General features: G+C 47.3%; 1 protein-coding gene across 1 annotated transcript in view; it reads left to right on the plus strand.

Moving 5' to 3' along the window:
* The window catches only part of Lim3 (Lim3 homeobox protein), a 242,266-nt gene that overhangs the window by 106,913 nt on the left and 107,695 nt on the right, over window positions 1-27,658 (plus strand). The gene's annotated exons all lie outside the window — the stretch shown is intronic.

Genomic DNA, 27,658 nt, shown 5'->3' on the forward strand with positions numbered 1-27,658 from the left:
AGATATTCGTCCTGATAGGTAATGCCGGCACGCCTGTTGAGAGTCAGTGATGGCGTTAATAATTTCCTTTTTGCTGGAGGTGGCCGCTAGGGCGATGGCTGTCTCTTCTGCGACATCGGTGTCGGTTGTTCGGACTGTTGCAGCTGAGATTGATGTCCCTTCGGAACCCACGGCCAGTGCAACGTTGGCCTGACGGTCGGGATTTCTTGCGACGTCTGTATAATAGACATCCGGGTTGTCGGTGAATTTATTGCTTAAGTATCTTGTTCTTGCCTGTCTTCTCCCTTTGTTGTATTCCGGGTGCATGTGTCTTGGAATGGGGGCTACTTTGATGTTGGTTCGTATGTTTGATGGGATCCGGGTAGGCGCATTAGATGGTGGAGGGATGGGGTAGCCCAGTTTGTCCAGAACCACCCGGCCCGTTGGAGTTAGAGCTAGTCGATTTAGTTGGCTTGCTCGTTGCGCTTCCAGAATTTCGCTCAAGGTTTTATGCAGTCCAAGCTTGAGAAGGTTGTCTGTAGGCGGAAAAGCGGGAAGTCCCAGGGCCAGCTTATAGGATTTTCGAATTAGGGCATCTATTTTAGAGTGTTCCTTGGGGCGTAGTTGGACGTAGGGGGGGGGGGGGGGGCATAGGCGATGCGGCTTGTCAGCAGTGCCTGAACAATGCAGCAGCTGTCCTGTTCTTTAAGACCGCTCTGCTGGGTGCAGATCCGTCGGATTAAGTGCATAAACTGCATGACCATGGTGTTAAGTCGGTACCGCAGCCGTCTGCATGAAATGGTACTCCCAAAATGCGAAGTGATGTGACTTGAGGTACCGGGCTGGATGCGATGCTGACGGTTGGGTCGGGCGTTGAGTTGGGTGGTCTACCTTGTGTGCGTGCCCGAAGAACCAGCAAAGCTGACTTGGTAAGGGCGCACGCAAGGCCCCGCCTCTCCAAGTACTCTGTCACGCAGTCTATGGCCTGTTGAAGTCTGTCCTGCTGTTCTCCAGCTGATCCCGTGTTCGTCCAGATTGTAGGGTCATCGGCGTAAAAGGCGTGATGTAGTTCGGGGATCTCTGAAAGCTGGGAAGGCAGTTGAAGCAGGGAAATATTAAATAGTAAGGGAAAAATAATGGAGCCTTGAGGCGTGCCTTTCGACGGTGTTGAGAATGTGCCCGTTTGTATTGGACCCAGTCGAATTTTAGCGGTACGGCCTGACAGGAACGCTCGTACAAAGTTGCACGTCGCTTTTCCGCAGTTGGTGTCTCGGAGTCCTTGGAGTATCGCTTCGTGCGTGACGTTGTCGAAGGCGCCTTGAACGTCTAAAGCCAAGATGGTACTGGGGGTGGTTTTGCTGAGGTTGTCTATAATTTGTTCTTTCAGCTGCAGCAATACGTCCTGGGTAGATAGATGGGCGCGGAATCCGAACATTGTGTGAGGGTAGAGGTTATTATAGTCAAGATGTTCTGTCAGTCTACGGTTCACCAGTTGTTCGAAGAGCTTTCCAAGGCATGATGTAAGCGAGATTGGTCGAAGATTTTCAATGCTGATTCGTTTGTGAGGTTTCGGAATTAGCGTTATGTCGGCGTGCATCCACTGCGGTGGTAGGCTGCAGACTAGCCAATGTTTGTTGAAAAGTGCCAGGACGGACTCCTGAGTATCTTCGTTCAGGTATCGTAGAGGTTTATTGGTAATTCTGTCCTTGCCTGGCGTGGTGTTACGGGTCAGACGCGCAAGTGCTCCCTGTAGCTCTTGCATTGTAAAATGGGCGTCCATGCATGCGTTCGGTTCGCATTGGTACGCAGGGTGATTTTGTTGCCGCTGTTCTGTGCCGAATAGTTTGTTTTGTATAGTTTGCAATAATTGGTACGGTGCGTTTGGGTGGTTATGCACCAGGCGTTGGATCTGCTGTTGCGTCGTGGTCTTGGATGGTTTTGAGCCCAGTAGATGTAGTATTTTCCACGTTCTTTTAGTGCTCAACGTGCCACTTAATTCATTACAAAATTTTCTCCAATTTTGCTTTTGTAGTGTTAGGGCATACTCTGCTGCCTCTTTAGTAATTCGAGCAATTTTAGTTTTAGTTTTCGGTTGGTTTTTCTGGTTTTCCAGCGTTTGATTAGTCCTCTTCGTGCTGCCCATAGATGGTCGAGGTGAGTGTCAATAACCGGTGTTTGAGTAGTCAAAGTTACAGTTTTGGTGTGGCGTTGTTATCACTTCCTCTATTTTTGCTGTCCACAGTTCAAAATTTTCTTCTGCAGGTGGTAAATCAGTCAAATCTAGCCGAATCGCGGGCCAATCTGTGAGCTTGGCTTGCCCTAGGCCGCGGCGTAGGGTGCCGTGAGCCAGTTTCAGGGTGACGATATAGTGGTCGCTCCCAAGATTGTCTTGTAGCCGTTGCCAATCAAATTGGGTGACATGTCGTACAAACGTAAGATCTGGAATGGTGTCCCTTGATACACTTGTTCTCAGTCTCGTAAGATAGGGTAGGTCGTTGCAAAGCCCAAGCTTGAAATCTTGTGTTGCTTGCAGCAACGCCGTTCCCTTATTAGTTGCCTGTGGGTAGCCCCAGGAGTGATGAGGTACGTTGAAATCCCCAAGGAACACTAAGGGGTTTTGGCTTGCCTTCTTGATTGCCTCCGCCAGAAGTGGGTTGATCTCCGTAAGGGGTTGGTTCGGTGGGCTTTATATGTTAAGAATGAATAGACTCCGCTGGCCAGGCTTCACCGGAATGATTTCTATGAAGGTATGAGCGATGGATGAGGCGATTAAATGCTCTTGGGCCGTCAAATCTTTATTAACTAACACCGCCGTTCTGTGACAGTGATCACTCGAGTATGTTTCATACCCACGCAAGGTAGGTTGTGGAGTATCCGTTTCCTGAAGAACGAGAATTTCTGGAGGCGATGCCTGGATGTAGTTTTCTAATTGGGCTTTTTTACTTCGGAATGACCGGCAGTTCCATTGGTAGATTTTTATTTCATTTAATTTCCCCGCCATTCATCAGGAGTAATTTATGATGACGGTGGAGAGTCGCTAGCGTACTGCATCATCGGAGACTGCTGGGAGCCATCTTGGCGTGGCTTTTTGTGGGCTTTTTCAATGGAGGTCTCCAACTGAGTAATCCGAGATTTTAGCGACGGGAGTAAAATTTCTTGAGGTGACCGGTTTTCTAATGCTGACAGCCGCGACGCGATTTGGTTGATGAGACCGAGCATATTTTCAGCAGTTTCAGAGATTAGCTTGTTGAGGACTTGTGTGGACTCTGTTATGAGGCTCACAACTTGTGGCCGCACCTTTCCTTCCATGAATGCCTGGGCTGGCTCTGGGACGGGTGGTGGGCTAGATTGGCGCTGTATGGAGGTTTCCAACGCCTCTATCCTCTTTTGCAAGTCGGCGTTTTGTTTTTTAATCTTCTTGAGTAGTTGTGTGAGTTCGGATGCCGGTTGTGTGTGTGGTGGTTGTGTGTCGGGCGTTATGACTGGGAGAGGGGGAAACTCTGGAGCAGCGGGAGCATTAGAAACTATGGCTGACCAGCTTACCTTCTGCGCTGTTGTTCCTTGCGTAGCGGTGTGACGGGCTGTCGAAGCTTTTGGGATCGTTGGGATTAACCTTTAAGGGCAGTCCTTCCCAGCGGTGGAGTGGGGCAGATTACACAGTTTGCATTTTGGTGCACACTGATGGTCACTGGCTGGGTTGTTTAGTGCACAGTCGATGCACTTTGGTCGGTCCGGGTTTGGGCACACATCTTGTCGGTGGCCGAGTTCTCCGCACGAGCGACACACTTGCACAGAACGTCGGAATGAGCGGCATCGGGCTTCCCCGATCGGGCACAAGGCTTGCCACCTTAACGTAAAATGGGACGTGTGGACCTTGAAAAGTCAGTAGGGCCGAGGTGGTTCGACCCATGAGGCGTGCGTGCAGGAGCAGAGGCTTGTTGGCTTATATCATATCCTGTAGCGTCTCAGTGTTGACTTCCGGATCAAGGCCGTGGATTACTCCCCTGCTTGTGTTCGGTGGTGGCTTCATGTACGGTTGGACTTCGTAGTCCGCTGCTCCAAGCCTGAGAGACTGGATTGCGCTTAGCGTGATGGCTTGTTCAGGATCCGGGGTGCAAGCAACAATTAGGTTGTTGGGGCTTTGTACTTGGACGACTACGTTATCGTAGAAATCTTGCCGTGGAATTTGGCTCGCCGCGGCAATGCTGTGAGAAATTGCTCTCGGTGTCCACGCCGAAACGTTCAGTCCAGTTCTCGGGCGGTACACGATCGTGTATTGATCTTTCGGTAGCCGAGGGGGTGGGTTTCGAGATGTGGTGGTCTTCGCAGTAGCGTTAGCTTGCCTCTTCGGTGATTGCGACGAACTTGACTTCTTGCGAAGCACAGGAATCCAGGGATTGTCAGGTGGGCGGGTGCGCCCACTCAGCGGATCTATGCCCATGTCGGCGCAAACAGGCCGTGAGCTTGAAGCACGTGCACTGACCTGGTTGTCTGGAACGCAAGCTCGAGCGCAGCTTGAGCTTGCGTTCCAGACAAGCTCGAGCGCAAGCTCGAGCTGCGCTCAAGCTCGCGCCGCCGGGGCTCATAGCCAGCTCTACAAAGTAGGCCCAGTTCGGTTGATGAAGCCTCGGATCTTCTGATGGTAGTCTCTAGATGAATTCTCAGAGTAGCCGGATAATTTTGGTGTCCAAAGACAGCTCGTGACTTCCGCTAGCCGATACTAATTAGATTTTGGCTGGATGAACTCGAGATTCGCTGATTGAGCGACATAAACGGCAGCCAAAACAGAGCTGTGCTGCTCGTGTCAGCCCCCTAGTGGCCTCTCCGGTGAAAGGCATCCTAGTTCAAATTAAGCGAAAAAATGGGGTTGGGCGGGTCATGTAACGAGGATGCGGGACACCTAGTTGACCATCCGTTCGACGGAATGGCTACCACGGAGAATTCGGTGGAGAGATGAACTACGAAAGTTCGGGGACAAAGAATGGACACGGAAAACGCACGATAAAAGTGTCTCGATATCTTCGGCGGATGACTTCATCCTGTAGTGGAAGAAAACATGATGATGATGATGGCGGGGATGAGGATATATGCATGCTGCTCTGTGTACAAGTGAAACAACCTCTTCCACGCTCTTCGGCAGCGGGCATCCCTCTGGCCCTCTTCCATTCGCACCGCACTCCCGCTCCTTCTGCACGGTTGAGGAGAATATTCATCCGGTCTTTCTAACAAACATTGTAGGCACTATACCCTAACAATCCTCATATAGCAATAGAACTTCAGAGTATTGATCGGTTTGCAGGTGCGCGGGAAAGCCGGTAGACCTCCTCACCCTGAAAGGCTAACCTTTGAGGACAAATATGGGCTTTAAGTATGATGATCCGGGTGGAGGGTGCTATGACGCACGTACGTGTTAACGTATTGTCGCAGAGGGACTGAAGTGTCGTTCGCAGCAGCAGGAGAAGTAGCGCTCCAATGCCACATATTTTTGTGTGACAGTATGTACGAGAGCGTATACTGGGACACGGAGCATTCAAAACGCCTATTTTGTCCATGCACCAAAGCTGAAACGAAACTCGGGTATTGCCATTTAGGGGCGGTTTCCATCGGAGGACGTCCGTGCTCGTTTCCACTCAACACGCTGGGACTACACTCTCCCGCAGTGCGAGCTTGATGCTTTTTTCTTCAGTTGGAATTTTATAACCTCAAATAAAAAATGGGGGAGTGCGAATAGGACGTATATTTCTCTTTATTTTAGCGACTGCATCTCATTCACTCGCCTTGTCCCTCCATACGGCGTTGTTGTCCGTCCACACCCCTCCCCCATTGTCGTCGCCTCGCGAGCTGCGCTCTCCGCCGCTCAGCCCCTCTCCTCTCCGATAGCGAACACTCTCTCGCGAGGGGCATTGGATTGGATTCGATTGGATTGGCATGGCTTGGCTTGGCTTGGATTTGGATTGGATAGGATTAAAGTGGATTTTGTTGCGTCATAGCAGCGCCACGTTGCGTCATAGCCGCGGCAGGGGGTTCACGGCACGTTTCACGCGATGGGAGAATCAGCCTAACGGAAACAACAACGGAACCAACGTTACTAGAAGTAACGTTGAACGGAACCCCCTATGCGTCGCATCTACACAGGGGTTCCCGCGAGGGGAGGTGGGAGAAATTTTTACGTGGTGTTCTAGAGGGCACACTATAAGCAAATACACACCGTTTTGCAGTGTGCGATGCGTGGTTCCTGTGATGCGTGGTTCCTGTGCGATGCGATGCGTGGTTCTTGTGGCTGCTGATCGCAGCGAATTCTGGATTGGATTCAGGAAAAAAAGAAAGCTATGAAACTAGCGCTGATCGCCTCATCAGCAAACACAGCTAATAAGGGCATTAGCGCTACAGTTTTATAGTTTTTTTTGTTTACCTGAACCCAAAAGAGATTTCGCTGCGATCAATGGTCACAAGGAAACACACACAGGCATACAGCTTGACTGTCAAAATAAAAAAAAAAGCTATCAAACTGTAAAACTAAGCACTTTCACGCCTCAAGGTATGCGGCTTCCGACCATTTTTCACCATATGCGTGAATAATAACGCGAATAATTTTGGTGAACTACTGGTATAACTGGCATTCAAGTGTTTTATGATAGCGGGCATACTTGATGTCACTTGTCAGTTTTTCACATAAGATACTCTAATTTCCACCCCTCATGGGATATACAGCCACTGTAGTGGCAAAAGAAGCAGATTTATTTTGAATTTTCCTCTCTTTTGGGAGCTTTCGCGAGCTGACCAAAAACATTTATAAAGTTGCGCAGTTGCTTCCCCGCGCACCCGGTCCGAAAACTGGGTGCCAAGGGGTCATTGCGATTGTAAGGCCTAATTTTGGTGCCCATAATTTGGTTTGGACCCATGTCGAAGGCTCCATTCTACTATTGTTAAGAACCTTCTCACGCGTACTATAAATAAAGGCAATGTTTACATAAAAATGAGTTCCCTTCACCTCCATAAACACACGCCAGTTCACTTGAGCCCAACCTCTGATTCGCATATAAGTAACGACACCCTGTTCCGATCATGCCAAAGTTTATTTCATGTTGGCGTTCTTCAGAAGCAGGTGTATTTATCTTTTAGTTGACGAAAAAAAACACTTCTCAGAACTAAACTACGTGAGATGATTACAGTAGAGCGGTGCGCTTGTCACACCATCGTAAAATAAGGCTTACGCTTGGATTTCGCCTCATCAATTTTCTTTTTGTAACACTTAGCTTTCCCTGGAGCCACCCACAGAAGCCTACGTATTGTTTTTGTTCCTAGTAAAATCAATATTGCACTATTTTTTCTCTCCTCAGCAAGTGCTAGTCTCGCCGTTCAAATCATTCTTCTTAGGCACACCTCGCCAATGCGCTCGTTCATTCACCTGTTGGGGCGTTTCAGCCGTGGTGATTTCTCGCTGCATCGTGGTAAACAGGAATTCGGAAACCGGGGCGAGTTCCCTGGACGGAATGAAGCCCTCATCCGTCGTCTCGAAGTTCCTGGACCAGCGCTCAGTCTCGCCTGGAGCTGGGCTGCCGCCGGCGTCTGGCTGCGCATCGGATTGGCGTCTGGGGCCCTCGCTGTTCTCTGAGGGAGGCTTCCGGCACAGCTCCGACCGTTGCTGGCTGCCCGCGCAGACTTCGGACCATTTGAACGCAGGTCCCGCCGCTGATTCCGCCTCCATAACGTTCCTCAGAATAAGAAACATATGGTGATGATGACAGCGCCCACGAGGCAAAAAAAAAAAAAAAAAAAACAGGATTTTCACTTCTATCTTTGCTTTTTCTATCACTCTCGATGTAGCACCCGCTGCATTACTCTAACTCTCTTCATCAACGGTGCAAGTTCGAAAGTATTAGTGTATAACCTCAACGCTCATGTTAATGGTTACACCCATGCAGAAGTTTCCGGTGATATCCTAAAAAAGAATAGCCAGACATGCCAATTGTGATTGTGACAGCGTCCAACATAGAACATAGAGCCCTGAAAAAAAAAAAAAAGAGACGTTCTCCGCATGGCTACGGCTATACGGGCCAAACAGTCGTTATGAAGCTAAATCTCTACTACCCCCCGTGCAAACGCAGCAAATTGCTCTTTCCTCGTAGCGTCAATCTGACCTTGAAGCCCAGCCAAGGTCGAGCCAGCGCCTTGTGCTGTTGCGGAGTGAAAGCGTCCAATCGCTCGTTTGGTAAAAGGGGAGAAGGGGGATTGGGAAATAGCGGGAAAGAGTGAGGGCGCTTGCCATCAGAAAATGATACAAGGAGGCGCTGGATGCATCCAAGTTACCTGCGCGTTCGCTCGACAAACTTGGTTCAAGCGCATTCAACCACAGCAAAAATTGTTTTATTTGTGCATGGGCAAAAATAAATTACGAGATTTTTGCGCTTTTACTGAAGGCAGTCCAGCAAGAGCCCGGAAGTTTAGCACTGTTTATTAGGAGTAATTGTCTTAGAAAATTCTTTTCTAAGAATAGTTTTATGACGGACGCTTTCAGAGATAAAAGACTTGGCGAAATTGGGTTAAGCGATTAAACCGGTTCTTCTACCGTGGAAACGACTTTGAGACGTAGTACGTCATTGTGCTCATTAGTGGCTGCTGAGAAGGAGTAAATTTCTTTTCTTGGGCAATTTCCTTTCAGAGGATACGGTCGACAGTTTTTGAGTTTATGAAGGTCGATACGTCCCCCAGGCTTCATACGAGCAATTCGAATGCGTCGCTGTCATACTAAGGGAAGAAGGAGGGGGCGGGGCAGAGAAATAGCATGACTTCATTAGTAAAGCCCCTAACTTTGGCCGAAAAAGCGGCCCTTCAGCTTTTTCATGTGAAGCTTGTATTGGCTGATTTGCGCCATTGGTGGTGGCGTACGCCGACAGGCCTTCTTGCAAAGCCAACTTTATACACGTGCTCTTATGTGGACGACGATGTTGATGATGACTATCGTGTTCTTGAAGTGTTTGGGTGATTAGCCTGGGATAAGGTGTTGGATGTGTTCTGATTGGAGGTGACGCGGGCGCGCGCGCACAAGTGTCGCACAATATCACAACACAGTGGGAGCCAATCAACGTCGTCACTCGTATCCCACCACATCGCAGGTGCGGTCGCTCGCCTCGCTCGCCGGGCAGTTCACCTTCTAGCGCGGCCTGGGTACGCCGCGCGTGTTTCACTCGGCGGAAGATCGGGCGGCTACTGAAGAACACGAACGCTCCCGATAATCGCAGAATAAGGATGTGCAGTCGCGCTGACTATGACCTACACCACTCATTAGTACTCGCGGCTTTGTACAACCTTTGTCTGGCACCCGGGGTTAAAGATCAAGTACGCATTAGGAGCACCTTGTCCTAAGGAATCGAGCCTTATCCTACCGTATGTGCCCATAGTCATTTTTTTGACGATATAATCGTCTGAATACTAATGAGTGGTGAGGTCATAGTGAGCGCGACTGGACAATAACGTATACCATGCAATTGCGTTCGGATAAAGCTCAGCGAAATGAAAGGTTTTCGTTTTGATCGATCGGTCAAGGCGTTTTGACTTTGGTCGTTTTCGTTCCCACTGAGTCAAGCTTCGCGGGCGTCCATGTTTCCGTAGGGAAAAGGTTCGTTAATTTTTTTATTACCAGTTCATCTCGGCATGATCAGCCTAGAAAGTATAAATTCATCTCGGCTATGATGAACCGTGCCCTCCGGCGGAATTCCTTATTCTGATGAAGGAAGCGACGCACAACAAACATGGAAACTTCTAATCTAGGTTTTACGTTGCAGTGTGTGTTTCCGTCCCACAAGCTGAAGTTGGCATCCTCGAAAGCTTACCCGTCCAGCCCTAGAATTTTTAGTTTGAGCAAAAATTGCTTTTATGTGTGTTTTCTTTAAGTATAAGACCCCATGAGCTTACAAATGAAAAAAACTGGACCGTACAGTTAACGCATTTATTAATTCACCGGCATGACAATCAATTAGGTCATTAGTTCGTTCGTTCGTTTGTAAGACAATTATGAAGTGGAAAGGTGGGTTAAGGGTTGTGAAAGAAAGAAAGGAGGGGTGGGTGGGTGATCCTCCTTTTCCGGTAGACCAAGGGCTGCCGCCGCGGCGCTGAGTCGATCGATCAGTGGGACCTTGTTTTCAAGCCGGCCGCTGCACAGCAAGCACTTCTATGTCTGTGGGGAAGATTAGGGGGTTGGGGCATAGCCTTACGAGGTGGCTGGTAGTGTTGGCCGAGTCTGTACAGTGCAGGCAGAAGTATGAATATGTTGTGCGAGCGATGTTGTGAAGTTGAATATAATTGTAATAGGTATGGGTTTCAAGTCCTCGCCATATATGTGGACATCTAAAGGTGTTGATGGCCGGGGGGAGATTAGGAGGAGGAGGAGAGAAACGTTTATTAGAGCGGAAAGTGCTGTTGTGGGTGGCTTTCCTATTCCGGATAGCCGCGAGTCGAGTCAGCTGCTCTTGCCCGAAACACGAGGCTAACCTGCGTCTCTAGCAGGCAGCTGGTCAGCTCGCACTCCCACTGCTCCAGGGAGGGGGAAGGGATGGGATTTGGGTGGTAGGGGCAAGCCCAGACAAGGTGGTATGTGGTGTTGGGGGTTTTACAGGATGGGCATTCGTAGGGATACATGGTTGGTGATATGTTGTGTAGAATTGTTGTGTTGTAGTATGTCTGAGTTTGTAGTCGTCGCCAAAGGCGTGCGTCGTTGGTGTTGAGAGATGGATGAGGAGGAGGGTAGACGAGGCGATTTCGACGGTACCTAGTGGTACAAGATGTCTGTGTAACGACTCGGGACAGGGAGGTGATTGAGGGATTCCGGTGGGTCTTCTCTGCCTTCAGGGAATGCCCGGGTAGCTAATTCGCGGGCAGCGGCATGTGCCGCCTCATTCCCTGGAAGGTTGGCGTGGCCTGGTGTCCACACGACGTAGATGGAGGGCAGCTTGTGTATGCGCCGTAGTATGTTGAGGGCTTGAGGTGAGATACATCCTTTTTGATAGTGGCGGCATGCTTCCTGGGAGTCTGTGATGATGACAATGTCATCTGTCGTGGCTGTGGTTGCAGCTAGAGCTATGGCAGTTTCTTCTGCTGTCGTGGAGGTGGTAGTGGATAGCGTTGCGGACGTCAGGACGATTTCCTGGGTGTTGAGGGCTACAAGGGCGTGAGCTTGGCGGTTATGATATGCAGCTGCGTCGGTGTACCTGGTGTCAGGGTCCTTCGAATAGCGTCTCTGCAGATAGCGCACTCGCGCAGCTCGTCTGCCTTTGTTGTAAAAGGGGTGGATATAAAATTAAAATTAAAATTTTTGTTTTGAGTGGAAAAAAAAGTTTTTCCTAGAGCCACTACACGCCGGACCTGCAGGAAAAAAATAACGCTGAGTGTGCAAGCATTTAAAGATTTGCAAACATGTTGACAAACCAGGACTTCTGTTTTCTTACCCGCTCCGTCGTCCTGCCTCGTCTCCACTGCAGTTTCTTCTTCTTTATAGCGTCCAGCTTGGCGAAAACGGACGAATGGTGATGCCTATCGCAAGAGGCATCCTTAACGAACTCTTCCGCAGAAAACTAGCAGTTTTGGTTTTCTTCTCCAGGCACGAGCGGTTGTTTCGTGTGGGGTCATCAATTGACGACACCAGGGCCCAAAGGCTTCAAGACTCACCTTTCAGCGGAAGGAACGCTTTTGACTCACGCAGAATTGTCCACCCACGCAGAATTGTCAAACCAGTCATTCAGGGTCGCATAAACGTTCTCAGATTATTAATGCGTAAATATCTCCTAGCGGCTAACCTCAGTAATCTGTGTGTCCGTATTCCGCAACGCGTGACATGATGCGGTGCCTAGGCATACCTGGGCCATATGATATATTTAAAGGTGTCCTGGAATACCTTCCGCCGATGCATAGATGTACATGTAACCAAATAAAGCAATGTATTAGCTATCTCCTCCCACAAGAATTTTGTTAAAGCGATGAGTATTAGCTGAGAAATCGTAAATCAAAAACCGCGCATTATCGTCGCACCGCGTTTCCTCCTCCTTTCAACTTACTCTCCGCTGTTGACGGCGCGCAAGCCTTCCCTCCCGTGATGCTGCGCTCCGCGGCGGTGACGTACTTCCGCTATTGCGCTGCTCACACTGCCGTCTGCTACGGGCAAGCTTTGTTGACACCTTGAATCATGCACTCCGCTCAAGGCTGGAAAAGCGAACGAAAAACCTGGCCGCATGTGTGCAGCGGCCTGGCCTTGCCCTTTCGCGGTGTACGTTGCTGTCTTATTTTGCGGTGGTGGTAATTCATGCCGGCGGCATGTGAAAGAGACATTTTAAACCGATACAGAACCCGTGCACAAAACGCTTCAATCATGTGACCAGTTCAGCTTGGGGCGACGCGTGGTGGAGAGCGGCAAACTTGGCAAAACATGCTCCGGCGCGGCTCTGAGCTTTCTAGCGCTGGAGCGAGCGCCATTTCTTTGACATTCTCAAACATCGGTTGCCTTGCAACAAGGCACAAACCGCCCCAGAAGTCAGTTACGGTTGCGTGATCCCGGTTCAGCTCGGGGCCCCATCTCGCGACATGTGGGCACTGCAGGCGTACCACTCACTCCCATTGGGAAGTGTGAGATGCGTTTGGCATTACAGGAGGCGATGGTGTGTGTGTTGTGGACGCCTTTGTTTCGCGCTGAAATGCGACGTTGTGCTTCTGCGGGTGGATAGTGCTTCCCATGTTCTGGATTATCTTTCTCGAGCGACGTACGACTCAACCTCGCATGGGGTATGTGCAGTGTGCGTGGCTAAAAGCCATCTCGGCTTGCGAGCCAGAGTTAAGTGACTTGCTGTTCGTCCCCGCAAACCGCGCGCGAGGTGAGTGCCGAATTTACGACGGGTAGGGGCAGGCAACCCATCATCTGTCAATCGCGGTTCAGACTTGCAACGCAAGTTGTGACGTTGTGTTCGTTCGAAACGCGTCTCTGGTTTGTTTTGAAGTTGAATAAAATGTATCCGTCAAACCCGGGCATTCGGCTCAGGGCGTTCTCTGCGATTGCACGAAAGAAGTGCCACGGGGCTTCAACGCTTTCTTTATGGAACGTACTCAGGTAAGAGAATATCCATGTCGTGTTATGGCCGTGTTGCATTCAATACGAACAGTTAAGCGTTTGTTTACACTTGTTTCGTTTGTCGTAAAATGTCCAAGCACTCCGGCACTCCGCTGGCAGATCCGCCGGCGAGCCGACGCTGAGCAGACGACTCATCTCTTTGCCGGAAGTGCGTGAAAAAGCCGCCCAATAGCAGGATGTCTGGCTCATGACGAACATATGGGAATCGATGATGTAGACATGTGAAGATGGCGGCGTCCAAAAACACGAAGGGAAGGGTGAGAAAAAAGTGACAAACTTTGCAACAAAAGTGTGAGCTTTCCGCTGCGCGTAAAAGAGTAATACTTGGCACAGGTGACGTTGACGACCCAATCTAAAGATTGCGCTACTTTATTTAGTGTGCTCAAAACGCCTTTCAGGGCCCCTTTAATAAACGCCCCAGGACGTTTTACGAAATAAAGTCGCATTATTTGTTTCATTCCGATGACTGTAAAATTGGTTGTAATAAATTGTTTTTAGAACGACTGAGTCCACGCAAAGAAATTATGAGCCATTACACTCTTTGGAGGTAGATGAACAGCGAAGCTGTGTAAAATATCCATCACGCATATTGTCACAAAGCCAAGCACTGTATGGTTCGCGGCAATATTATTCGAGAATGTGCGCGTAGTTATTTTTCTCATAATCTGGTAAGGGCTGTGGCCATTCCTCTGCTACTACAGTCGAGCCTCGTTATAACGAAGTAGTATATTGTGACAGTAATTTAGTTCGTTATATCCGATATTCGTTGTAACAGTATATCTAAAAATCGGTTCACACCAATCGGTAATCTGCTTCTCGCAAAAATCCGTCACACAAAAACGCATTATTTTATTCTTCGAAGATACTACAAACGTATTTTTGTGGCATTTCAAGCTCAATGAACCAGAACCTGAAACGGGAAATTACAACGGAACAAAGTTCATTTTACAAAACAGGACTGCGTTCCGATTTTTTCGAGGAAGGATGTGATTTTTGTCTGGTGGCTATTCACAGCACTGAGCAGGATGCAGTTTTCTACAGTATCCACGAACAAAGGGGCCTTGTGACACCGAGTTTTTCCAAGTAGCTTCTCAGCGTACGGGTCAAATATTTCTTCGTTATGTCCGATACTGCGCGCGACTCTCACAGTTTTCCTTTCGTTATAAAAGAATAAGTGTCATTGAAATAAATCGTGACCAACCGAAGTTTGTATTTAGTTCGCTATCAGTGCTCGTTATAACGAGTTTCAACTGTACTCAATAAAACTTGAAAGGACTAGAATTTTGTCCTAGCAGAAAAATGTAGGACTGTTCGCTTCCCTTCTTTGAAGCCCATGTATTGATGGCAGACGGGAATCCTGCAACGTTTACAGCTTCAATGTGAAAGAACTAACTGTGAAAAGTAAATAAAGCTTCGCCTTATGACGGAGTCATCTTTGCGGCCAATTGCGATGCAATTTTGTCTGGGAAAGTTTCAATAAAACAAAAGCTACATCCGCTTTCTGTAACCCTACTTCGTAGGCAGATACCGATGTATTGACAGCTGACAGGAATTTTCTGACGTTTACAACACTCACTGTGAACTAACTATGACAGGTAAATGACACTCAGTGTAGTGATAGAGTCGTCTTAGCGGCGAATCTTGGTATAACTGTTTTGGAGAAAATGTTGACACAAAGAGAGTTCCAGCTGTGTCGTGCAGATCATTCGCGGTAAAGTTGGCTTTGCGGCAAGGCGTTTCTGCCACCCCAGGTTTGCTGTCCGACGCACAAAATCCACGCAACCCTAGCAGTAAACAGCTTCGCTGTAAAAATTCAGATTACAAAATTGTACAGCGTCCTAAAAAATTCGTAATGATGTAGTTTAAAGGAGCCACGAATACAAAATACAGCGGTTTAACTTGAGAGAGCTCATCTATGGCAACTCTAAGGGCCGTATTCTGAGTCCCTCCTCCACTCCATTGGCTCCCTCCACTCGGCTGAGGGGTGCTAGAGTGGAAGAGGAGTTCAAAATACCAGGGTAAGTCCTTAATAAAATGCTTTCGCGGCTTCAAAAAATAAAAAGAGCGCAAAGGACATGGACGATACTGCATGAGTGCTTGTTTTTTCTTTTTGAACTCCAAGTTCACTGCAGCCCCAAAAGATGTTTTTTTTTCTTTAAAACAGATGCTACAGATACAAATACTGAAAAAAACTTTGAAATTTCGTGCTACACGACATCAGCAATGACGTGTCATGATAGGGGGAATGCGAAAAACATGGTTTCAAATGCGCGTTAACAAGTGGTATGAAGCAATGTGCAAAACTGCAATCGCACAGTGGTGTTCCATGGCGGTCGCTTTGGTCGGCAGCCGCTGCTGCCTTTGTTTTCCTTAATATCTAGATTGTGTTTTTTTTTTTGAAGTTTGCTTCAAATTGGTGTCATTCCTATTGGGAGAAAAACGTCTTTCTAACAAACCAAACGTGTATTTTATCTTCCTGGCCCCTTTAAGCTAGAATTGTTTGTACCTGAAATGATTTATGGTATGGGTACCAGAAATCGCGAGTTCAGCGCCAAATTACGGCTGCTGGCGGTCCCTGGTAACAACAGAGGCGACGCACGCAGGACGCTGCACGGCAATGTCCAACGTGAGTGTGCGCTGAGCCGCGCGAAGGTTGATTGAAGCGCTCCACCAGTCGTTGGCTTCAGTTCAGACGCGTAGTCTTTAAAGCGCTATCAGATAAAAAACGGCCTTATTAAAACAGTGTGGCTTCTCAGTGGCTTCCCTTGTCCAGGGTATACCTTGAACACGGGCCGCGTCCACTGCCGTCTCGACCAGCTCAGGCTCGCTGGTCCTCGAGGATGGAGCTGGTCAAGGCTCTCTCTCACAAAACTCCTGAGTAGGAAAGGCGTTGGGAACGGCGTTTCTTCGCAGTCGCCTACCACGTGAAAACGTTGAGAAATCCACTCTGACGAAACTCCAACGGAACTACTGCGTTTAACTCTACAACATACGAACTGAAAATTGTCAGTTGGATTCACTCGGCAGAAATTTAATCGTTATCATAGGTTATTTTTTAGGTAACCGAAATTCAAATGCGCGATGAGGAGGTCCACGCAACACTGAATGGTTATCGCTTACTTTGATCCCAGGAAATTCAAGATGTGTAATTTTAATCTTGGGTCCAAAAAAAGTGCGATGAACCTTGGAAGATAGTCGGCTGGTGGGCGAACAAGAATTAAAACTTGGGACCAAGGGCCACCTCAGCTCGGGGACTGCGTTTCAACAACAGACTTTTCTGCGTGTCCGTTTCGAGGGAAACACAAGAATTTTGAAATTTTCGCAAAGACAAAATTTTGAATAACATGGCCACGTGTAGAATCCGATACTACAACCTTCAGGTTGTTGTTCTATGCGAAGTTTCGGGTTTACCAATTGGGCTATGGGGGAAGGTGTATTCCCCTCCACTCGATGTTTGGCTCTGAGGGTGACGTGGCCTCGATCATCTTGACACTTACTCCTTGCTCGGCTAAGCTTTAAAAAAATGCAACTAGAACTACACATTACAAGGTTTCTCAAGGTGCTTAAAAAGACTTACCTGTATCCCTGTGTAGGCAGCATTACAGCTGTACTCCCAACCATATAGCGCAAAAGACGAGAGACACAGACAAGTAGACACACACGGCGCTAACTTCCAACACCTTTATTGAAAACGATATCACACATATATAGGCAAGAATCCCGTGACGTCACACACATGCGTACATGAGCGTGAACGCAAGTAGGCGATCTCTTTTTCTGATAATTTGAGAGAAGTCGAACTTACACAAGAGCTTCCTAACCTGGTTATCTTTTCCGCCTCAATGATTTCACGTGTACACTTGTCCTTACTCTTACCAATAATAAAACATTTTTTAAGCAATGGTCTGCAATCTGTACATGCGTTACAGTGCATAACTAGTAGTCCATCTTGTTCATTTTTGTTGTTTACATTGCGATTGTGCTCACGAAGGCGATCATTTAAACAACGACCGGTTTGACCAACATACTGTTTACCACAAAAGAGGGGAATCTGGTAGACAACATTATCTATACATTCAACGAACGGAGTTTGGTGTTTTTTTTTTACAATTATGAGATATCTGCCGATCACCCTTATTTATCTTACAAAGCCTATCCAACTGCTCAGGGGCTGAAAATACAACTGGCACTTCTATTCGTTTCGCAATACATTTCAAATTGTGGGACACAGTGTGTAGGTACGGCATCACTACCATCTTTTTGTTATTTTGACCAGGATCAGCGACACAGGGATGGTCTACAGATTTTACGTTCCTTATCAAGGCTTCAGCAACAGAGACTTGAAGATTGCCGGGATATCCTGCATATATCCTGCGGCAGATATCTAATAATTGTAAAAAAAAACACCAAACTCCGTTCGTTGAATGTATAGATAATGTTGTCTACCAGATTCCCCTCTTTTGTGGTAAACAGTATGTTGGTCAAACCGGTCGTTGTCTAAATGATCGCCTTCGTGAGCACAATCGCAATGTAAACAACAAAAATGAACAAGATGGACTACTAGTTATGCACTGTAACGCATGTACAGATTGCAGACCATTGCTTAAAAAATGTTTTATTATTGGTAAGAGTAAGGACAAGTGTACACGTGAAATCATTGAGGCGGAAAAGATAACCAGGTTAGGAAGCTCTTGTGTAAGTTCGACTTCTCTCAAATTATCAGAAAAAGAGATTGCCTACTTGCGTTCGCGCTGATGTACGCATGTGTGTGACGTCACGGAATTCTTGCCTATATATGTGTGATATCGTTTTCAATAAAGGTTTTGGAAGTTAGCGCCGTGTGTGTCTACTTGTCTGTGTCTCTCGTCTTTTGCGCTATGTGGTTGAAAGTATGTACCAACAAGCCCAAATTTCTACAGCTGTAATGTCAGTTCAAAGAACGAGCCCAATGCAAGATACCACCAATAAGGTTGGCAGCTTTTACGTCACGCTGGGGAACAACTAAAATAACCCGTCAGATCAGATGCAACCACGCAAAATGAGAAATGGGCAGCCTTCTTTTGAGCGGGAAAAATGTCTGAGAAAGATAGCCATGCTCCAAACGAACTTCTCTTGCAAGGCTTCATCGCGGGCACAAGTTTGGCTCATCCCTCCGGTAGCTTCGTTCTCCGGGGACTAAATTGCACACCATGCAAGCTGCCATGGGCTCTCCTTTTCTGCAGCCAAAAGCTCGAGAAAATTCTTCGGAGTGCCGGAGAAGTTCATTGCAGTGCTGGTGAGCCATCCAAGCGCCGCACTCCATGTAGCACCAAAGCACGAAGAACGCCTGAGCTTCGGACAACCCTGAAAGCACGCGCTGTGGAGTAGGGTCGGGCGAGTTATCGTCCGCCGAGCTCTGTGCGCTCCGCATTGCCCTCCAAGCGGTCTTCAGGGCGATGAGCTGCAAGAGTTGCCCGTAATGGTCCCCCAAGTCCGTCTGTCGGTACACCTGATCCGCCTCGATGCAGCGAGCGACGCTAACAAGCTGGTCTCTTCGGTTTTTCCCCTCATCAAAAGCCTCGTCCGAAAATATCACCGTAGATAATGCGGCCGCTATTTGAAAGCCTAACCCGGCATACTTGAACGACGGCGGCACGTCCAAGTGGTAGAGGGGAATCTCCATCGAGTAGGGCATCAGCGTCAGCTGGTGGGAACCCGTGGCGACTCTGGCAAAGTTGTACCATTCTTCAGGGCTGGTGTCAGGCCGCACATCGCCGACGTTGTTGTCTTGAAGACCCTCCATGGCTAGCCTCCAGTTCACCGTTAGGCTGCTCGTCATGTTGGCATACAGCGCGAACACTGCCTGCAGCCGCAGAGGGGATGACTTGAACACTTCTTGGTACAGCATCTGTGTGTCGCTGGTTTCAAAGGAGGCCATTCTGTCTTCTAGGACCCAGCCTGCGCCAATAGCCATGCGCCCCATGGTTGACCGAATGTGGTTGCTCATTTGGGACACGTCCTGCAGTACGTTCGGGGTTACCAGTGCATCCACATGTGGGCCATAGAAAGCGTATCCGAAAGCATCATGAGCCATGTTGAAGCACAGGTCTCGGTGCGCTTCCACAGCTTTGTCATAATGACTGTGCAAGTTCGCAATGGCGGCCGAGTTGGTAATCGACGATATCAGCACGACGGTGTACCAGGCCACTAACCAGGTTGCCTTGCTTTCACCCATCACGTCAATCAAGCCGAACAGTGCATCGAAGAAGGCCTTGTTTTCAATGTGCAACCTCACCGCCGGGGCCGCTTGTCGCAAGGCTGCTGCTAGTGTCTTGTTCCAACGCTCGGGTGACAAATGCGGGCTCAGTAGTGATGCGTTTCCCAACTCAACTTCAGCAGAGCTCAGCGCCGGAGGCGTGACGTAGGTCCTCCTAAGAGTCAGCAACGACGTGTTCTCTAACCCTTCCAACATATTGAACGGGACTGAGTTCGAGTGATTTAGACCGCTGTAAAGAAGTTCGTAATGAGGTCGGTACCTCTTCATTTCGACAAGCCGCTCCCTTATTTTTATGACTTTGGCAAAGTTCGTAGCTGGAGTAACACGTATGCTAAGATTGCCTTCTGCGTCGAAACTGGCGATAACTTTCAAAGGCATGTCCCACTTCGCTTTAAGGCTGAGGCGTACGACTAACTTCAGCAGGTCAGGGTTCTTGTCCAGACTTGGCCAGGACGATCCAGCATCATCCAGGAGCACCTTCAGGTCTTCCGTTTCAGAGTTGTTCTTCAGGATGATGTCTTCACACGATTTGTAGAGGCGAGCAGCCTTAAAAAGAAAAATAAATACGACTTACGATATAAATTACAACCTTGTGGGCGTTAAAGCAACTTTCTTGTATTCCACAGTTATTCAGGTTGCTGATATAAATCACGCACATAACAAAGGCGACCACAAACAGCTGGCTTCCATCCTTGTAAACCTGGAAATGCTTCTCAGTATACAGTGCTCACCAACGAGCACGGGGAAGGCTGCTGCTGTGGGGAGGAAAAGACAGAGAGATGTTTTCGAATACCAGAGTGGAGAAAGAGTATACCTCATTTTTCCCTGTATTAAATGGCCCAAACAAATTGGTTGTCAGGTGCAAATTACGCGGGTTTGTGCTGGAAGGAACATCCCGTGCCGAAGTGAGATTCTACGAAATGAATGAAGACGAACAATTCCTTGTCTCTTCCTTCCTACGCCTCCTCCCCGCATCCACCGTGTTAAGGATATGAGGCATGTAACACAGGGCGCCTCAAAACAACGGTTCCCGATGATATGCGTGTTATTGTATCCAAACGCAGCAAGTTGTAACCAAACGTCGCAACGAGACTTACGTTGTACCCCAATTGCATGTACGTAGCGGTCGGACAGCTACACGGCAAAGGACTTTACTCCAACACGAATTCTAGGCGGGCCAGTTGGTACATAACAGCGCGATGAACAGCGCGGAGACTTTACTCCGACGTGGAGCGCTGATTCCTAATCTGAGATTGTAACGCTAGCGCCGTTGCCGGAGCAGGCCGCGCAGGAAGGGTGGAAATAACTCTGGAAGCCCCAGCCATCGTCCTTCACACCGGCATGTTCGCTTACACAGGGTAAGGCGAAATTTTGAAAAAATGACTTTGTTTTTCTTTGCAATTAGGGAAGTTCAGTTCTTTGAGCTAATTTTCTATATTCACACTTTCCTTAAAGTCTTATTTCTCGCTAAAAAACAGTATTCCAGCAAGTAGTAAGTGCCACATCCTCTTTAAGAATGTTCTCAGTGTTTATTGTCATTTTTTTCATCAAAAAACCTCCAGGTCAAGATCAAAACGCTTTTCTGGAACCAGCTGTATAAGAAATTTCTTAGCAACCATTGCATAGCTGATTTTTCAGCGAGGGCAATCCAGAGACACTGTTGAGCGTTTTTTTCACATTTGCCCTTCGAAGCCGCGCACGAAAAAACATCTTTTTTGGGCTTCACACTCTCATGATTGCAACACTGGATGCTTTTCATTCATTAAATGATGATAGCAACGCATGAGCCAGCATTTTGAAATCATTCAGACCAAAACCTGGGTGCAACACCACCATCAAGTGTCTTAAAGATGTTGACCACAAGCGAAATACTTTGTGAACATATCTGTACGATGGTGCACAAAAATAGTCAACGAAGGACAGACGACCGGCTGAAAAGCAAAAAATTGATTTCAACAGTGATTACGAAGCTGGCTCTTTTTAAATAAATGGCTCCAGTGGTGTTTCTGGCAAAAAGTATTGTTTGCAGCTCTTTTTTTACTTTCAACTCAATTATCTCAAAACAATGTTTATTTTATTACATAGGTACCATTATTTCCTATATCTTCCAGGACAACGAGCGGATTTTTTTTCCATGTCATCTACATAACTTGTCAAACCTGCTGAACTAGAATTTAAAATATGCACGCAACAGTTTTTTTTTGTTACACAACTTTTAATACTAAAATAATCCCAAAGTTTAGGTACTAACGGACAAAAAATTATAAAAAACTGAATTTTTTAAGGATGTTCATAATTCTAGCTCAGTTAAAAGAGCAAAAAATTTGAAAGAAAATGATATATACGTTATGTAGATACCTTTACTAGATGCCGAGAAAAATGCACCTCAAAATGGCAAAAAAATGCATGGGAAGTATAGGGCTTACCCTGTGCCCTTAACCGAGCCATTACAGCGAAGATGAAAGTTTCGCCTCATTTCTCAATTGTACGACAAGATCTGGTCGTCCATTTTGCCCACTACCCTGTGCTGAGGGGAACGGCACAACGCTTGTTCCAATTTCAAATGCATATGAATTATGACTAACGGATGTGATCTTCTGCGTTAAAAAATATTTTCCTCCCCACCCCCATTTTCTTCTACTACAGCCGACAAAAACAAATAGACGTGAGCTGCCTCTATTTGCAAAGCTGTGAATTTCTTGACTCTAGCTGTCGCTGAACTTAACAGCAGCCGCGCTGGCCTAAATGAATGTTGGAAGGTTTATTTTATTTTCCACAAACAAGTTTGTGGCCAGGATAATAGGGAAAAAGTTGCAGACATGCCACTTGACGGGCCCTACAATTTCGCTACAGTAACGGGAGCACTCAGCTTCATTGCAAACCGGTTACGGTGCAATACGCCCGTCCTGATTTCCGATGTAGTCCAAAGACGGAGGGACCATCCCCGTAAACACCGTTTTGGCAGAGACGAGACAAGTAGTGTCGGTGCGTTCTCGTGTGAAAAGGATGCTTGGCTGCCAGCAGGAAGTGTGTGCTGACTGCAGCGGATCGGCGAAGCAGTTTTATTCATCCGTGATGGCATTTTGGCTGGGCAGCCATTGTAAGGCGGCCGTAGCATTGTAAGCTTACAATGTGCGATCTGCTATTGTAGCAGGCTGTAAGCTTCCCCTGCCATTGGAGTATGCTTGCTCTATACAGAGCAGAAAAACGTGGCCCGGAAATTTTACGTATCGGCCATTGGAATTGAAGATAAGTGAGCTACCCAAACTACGCTTCTGACATTGAAAGCTTACTTATGGGCTAACATCACCATAACGATATAAAACCGACTGGATAACAAACGTGCCCCGATGTCGTTCATCGTCTTACTTCCTCCCAGCCATTCCCTAGTCGCGCTCTTTTATGGTCGCAACAGGGCGACGACAACCGCTAAAATAAGCGCTCTATGAATATTTTTTTTTTCATTGGGGAGTTGCGCGCCGAAGCTGACGCTGGGATATGAGGTGCGCTGTTGTGGAGGGCTGAGCATTAATTTTGGACCACCTGGGGTACCTTAATATGCGCAGAAATACTAACACGCTGGCGTTATAGCTTTCGGTCTCCACCTGAAAAGCGGCTACCGCGGCCGGTATTGAACCCGCGCACTTAGGCGCAGCAGTACAATGCTATCGCCACTGATCCACAGGGGCCGTTCTCTTCGAATGACGACAGTGTACTAGGGCGTTGTTGTGTAGTCGATGTGGCGAGCGATAGGTGCATAACCCGGACCTGTTAATTACCACTGACGCCACTGGTGGGATAGGAGAAAGGTGACTGTGGTTTTAACATGAAATGATTATCTTCAAGGATCCAGCATGAACAGTCCGTACATGCGCACGTACGTGCGAAAAGTTACTCGTCATAGCGGATCATACTCATGCGTCAATACGCAGAATATGAGGAACTTTAGGGGCAGAATTTATGCTTAGGACGACGACGGAAGCATTGCTAGACCAACAAAAAAAAAAGTTGGAGAGACTCATACAGAACCTGAAGAGTGCACAGCAAAAATATGCAATGCAGGCACGGTAATCTTAACAAGTCGTATAATTAGCTGTCTACTACTAAGGGTGGCCCACGGCATTATTTTCATGAAATTGGCTGCAGCCGGTCTGCAACGAGTATTTAGCAGACTTGTTTGCGAGGGGCCGCAGATAAAAAGTAAATGGGAAATACTGAGTCCCTTCATTTGCACAGATTACATTTCCTTGCACTGTTCAGCATGTCCTGAGGTGACCTACAAAGAACGACCACCGTAGTGAGAGCTCAGTCGTAGGGTAAAACACAAATATGAAAAAAAAATGGCCACGGGTTGCTTCGCTGCAAATGGGGAAACACGATAGTATTCGCCCTTTCTTCTCACGCAACTCTATCTCCTTTCACTCCTCTTACGATCAATAAAATGGAGGTATGTTCAACTGTGTTTTCCGGCGTTCGCACTGCTCAGGTTCCCCCTGTCGCCTCTGTTCAACCCTGCTGTTTTTAACAGGCAGTTGAATCGAGTGACAGGGAGGCAGAAATTTCCGCGTTTAGGTAACCCATGAACGATTGTCGTCTTTAAAACTAAGCTAATAATAAACGGTCAAGGAGTGAGCGAACCCTCCTAGGGGAAATAACCAGCCTAGGTCTGAAATACTAGAAGTAGAGGAATAAATTATCTTGCTTGAGTCGCCAATGCTGGTAGAGACTGCGAGGAAGAGATACTGCGCAGAAGTAGATTGCGATGGGCGGAAAAGAATGGCGTAAGAACAACCAATGCGTACTCTCAGTGCTAACGAGCTATGGAGCAGAAACTTCGTGTTTCTCTAAGCACCTTGAAAGAAAGCTTCGGTCACCTGGGAGAATCACAGAAAGAAAGGGGACAAGCGGAGCGCTTCGAGATAGGAAGCGATGCTAGGTAACAACCTTTACATCCTGGGTCAAATTAGAAAAAAGTGGTTGGAAGCGTTTACAGGGCATGTGGTGCGAACGAACAGCAGCATGTGGACTACCCGAGTAACACAATGGCTACCGAAGGGTATGAGAAGTAAAGGTTAGTCAACGACAGAGGCCTTCATCCTGAAGTGGACACGCTGTTGCTGCGGATTATTATTATTATTATTATGGCATTTAGGTAAATATAAATAACTCACGCTTGCGCGTACCATCTTACAATATATTTTTTTTTGCCATTGAATAATCAAGCAGTTAACTGAATACGACACAAACGGCTTTTTAAGAAGTACATGGACCCACTATTAAGGTTTAAAGGTTTGACTGCGCCAAAGCAAACATTTAATGCAGCAGTTTACTTAACATTTTTGGAACAATGGAATATTTACAGTGGCTGAAAGAACTAAATCTCAACTGCCTGCTCGGAGAGCGAGCGCCTCATTTAACCATCGCGCGCTTAAGTACGCTCTCGCACTGGACACGCGTCGGCGCTAGAAGTTTTGCGATGCTTGCGGATATTTTGCGCGCTTCCTTAGAGGTGCCAAATACATTCTCGTGTTCAAAAGCGAGCACTTCGGCATTTTTAATTACTTGGACGCGTTACAACCACGTAACTGAGACAGTTTACCCCGACTCACCCGCTAAAAAATCAACCACATATGCACCCAACGTATAACCAAGGCAGCCGCAAGGCGAGGGCTGCCCACCTCTAGTCACGTACGGATCTCGGGACGCAGTCAATACGTGGATGCCTCTCCATACTCATCTCACTCAGCCCACACGTCGGCCGTCGTCGACTCCATTGGTTTCTTCGCCTACGGAGGCTTAAGGGAATGATTAGTCTTGTTTACCCTAACCGTAGTAAAAAAAAAGCCTAATCATTCCCCTATGCCTCCTTGGGCGTTGAAGACTGCCGCTCTATCTTTCTGTGTTTCCTCGACGAGCCCCTCATTGCCTAACCATATTATTCTGCGAAAGCCTAGCGAGGGTGTCGGTTCTGGCAGCGTTGATGCCATGGTAGCACAAGAGGGTTTCCCGCCAGTTGCCGCGCTCATGACAGGCTGTAGACGTTCGAGTCACGCCTCGGGGGTTGAACAGAAGTTCCCCTTCTCCCCGTGTAGTCAGAGTGGCACTGGCTACCACCTTCAAGCGTCAGATACAGTTCTAGTAAATTTTAATACCCCAGAAAGTGAAGGAGAACACAGTCGGCCAGATAGCCGAATTGGTAAGGCATTCGAGATCTAATCGAAAGGCGTGGTTTCAGTCCCCACTCTGGGCACGTGTTTTTCTTTCTTTCTTACTTATATTTACGAAACGTTAACTTCACTAACCGTACTAAAAAAGAGCCTAACAACACCCCTATGCCTCCTTCGGCGTTGTGGACGGCCGACCTATCTTACTGTATTTATATATATATATATATATATATATATATATATATATATATATATATATATATATACAAGAGAAGAAAAACTTCGAACAAGGTAAAAGCACGATTGTGGCCTACGTTTCAGCAAAGAGAACTTGCTTAGATAGATATATATATAAAGATAGATAGCTAGATAGAATAAGGGTTGGCAGTCAAGAAAACCTCGGAAAGCAAAGGGGGGAATGCGTAGGTCACAGAAAGAGATGAAGAATTTTTCGAGTCAGAAATAAAGTGGTTTTTTTTCTCAAGAAAGTGGGCATTTTTTCACCACTTTCTTTCTGACTCAAAAAATTCTTCATCTGTTTCTTTGACCTACCGCATTCCCTCCTGTGCTTTCCAAGAATTTTCTTGACTGCCAACCCTTATTCTGTCTTAATTCATCGAGCCCCTCATTTCCCACTTCTGATTCGCTATATATATATATATATATATATATATATATATATATATATAGTGAAGGTTTGCTTGCGAGTTTAGGGGTGTTCATATTTTCTGTTCTTGCTAGCTGTTCCTAAAGCGGCATTACCTTTTCCTTTTAGCTGTACCCGCGCCTTCACTTTCGTACGGAGATGCAGAAGTGCAACAAATCGGGTTCTACCTGCTGGGACGCCTCATCATTTGCGCTGCCGGGGATGTCTTTAGTGCCTGCAGGAGATGCATGCGAGCATAGACTCACCGCTATGGAGGCGTCCGTTGGCGCATCCGAGCGCTCTAGGGCCGCGATGGCTGCGAGCACTTGTGTCCTGAACGCGCGAAGCGCGTAGTCCCTTCCGGAGAGCGGCTGTCCCCCGTGCCTGACCGTGCACACGTACCCGTGGAAGTCGTGGCACGGGTTTGCCGAGCGGTTCGTGATGTCTGTGAAAAGGCGGAAGTATTCTTCGCAGCCCTCTCCGGAACACAACGGTTCCGGAGGCTTCTTGCTCAGAGCCCACCTGCGGCATGTAATTTGAAAAATAATGTGTCGAAAGAGTTGCCTAATTCTTGGTTGCTGCTCACCACGGGCGAACGCCATGTGCACGAATATTATATATATATATATATATATATATATATATATATATATATATATATATATATATATATATATATATACAGCGAATCAGAATAGGAAATGAGGGGCTCGTTGAAAATAAGACAGAAATAAGGGTTGGCAGTCAAGAAAACCTTGGAAAGCAAAAGAGAGGATATGGTAGGTCATTGAAACAGATAAAGAATTTGGAAAAAAAGAAAGTGGCGAAAAAATTCCCGCCAGGTGGGATCCGAACCCACGACCGGTATTCTGGAGGTCGTGGGTTCGGATCCCACCTGGCGGGCATTTTTTTCTCCACTTTCTTTCCAAATTCTTTATCTGTTTCAATTACCTACCATATCCTCCCCTTTGCTTTCCGATGTTTTCTTGACTGCCAACCCTTATATATATATATATATATATATATATATATATATATATATATATATAGGAAATGAGGGGCTCGTTGAAAATAACACAGAAATAAGGGTTACCACCCCCAAGCACAGGAAACAAACATACCTAACATAAATACCCCAGAAAGTGAATGGGAAAATCGCCCCGCCGGTAGCGTAGTGGTTATCGCACCAGACCGGTATTCTGGAGGTCGTGGGTTCGGATCCCACCTGGCGGGCATTTTTTCTTCACTTTCTTTCTTTCTTTCCAAATTCTTAATCTGTTTCAATGATCTACCACATCCTCCCCTTTGCTTTCCGAGGTTTTCTCGACTGCCAACCCTTATTTCTGTGTTATTTTCAACGAGCCCCTCATTTCCTATTCTGATTCGCTACATGCATAGCGAGGGCCTCTGTTCTGGCAGTCTTGTTGCCAAAGGGAGCTTAAGAGGGTTCAAAGCTGGTCGACCACTCTGGACATGTCGTAGACACTCGAGTCACG

The sequence above is a fragment of the Haemaphysalis longicornis genome, unplaced genomic scaffold (genome assembly GCF_048455015.1).
Source record: "Haemaphysalis longicornis isolate Haplotype H1 unplaced genomic scaffold, Haemaphysalis longicornis Haplotype H1 scaffold_1, whole genome shotgun sequence".
NCBI lineage: Eukaryota > Metazoa > Arthropoda > Arachnida > Ixodida > Ixodidae > Haemaphysalis > Haemaphysalis longicornis.